Genomic DNA, 681 nt, shown 5'->3' on the forward strand with positions numbered 1-681 from the left:
AGAAGTCTGAGTTCAAAGTGCCAGGCTCTAGGGGCTGTGTGAAACCCCCTCGACCTTGGGCTTCAGCTCTGCCTCTTGCTCCTGGCCCACTGAAGTTAGAGGCATCTCTTCACTCAGGCAGATACTGGATGCTGAGGCTAACAAGCCCAAGGACAACAGATAAAATGGCACAGTCTCGATGTGACCAAACCACATGGCAGGTCACTAATTCAAGTCCATTGAAAGTGCGAAGGTCAGCAGAGCATGGCAGCAAGGCTACATGCAGGGTTCAAGCGTGCCATAAGCTAGAGACTATCCCCAAGGCTTCTGCTTATATATGGGAAGCAGATCACATCCCAAAGGCAGCTACTCAGCTGCTTGTGGTAGGTCCCACCATGGAGTTTATTGCCAGTCTCATCATGGGAAATAACTATATCCAGCTGCCCAGCCAGTCAACCAGGCCCAGCCAAGTTGACACACAAACATAATCATCACAATTTTGTGGTCCAGCCAAATTGACACACAAACGTAACCACCACACATTTTAATTTAAAAAAATGTATTCGAAAGCACAAAACTGCTCACGATGGATGAAGATCATACTCTCAATTCTAACTTTAGTAACAGATTGTTGACAAGATTAAAGAGATTTGGAGGCATGATTTTGTTGTGCATCAGAGATGTATCCTTTCACCATACTTA

The sequence above is a fragment of the Orycteropus afer genome, unplaced genomic scaffold, assembly GCF_000298275.1.
Source record: "Orycteropus afer afer isolate SDZICR_OR568_19922 unplaced genomic scaffold, OryAfe1.0 scaffold00748, whole genome shotgun sequence".
Classification (NCBI taxonomy): Eukaryota; Metazoa; Chordata; class Mammalia; order Tubulidentata; family Orycteropodidae; genus Orycteropus; species Orycteropus afer.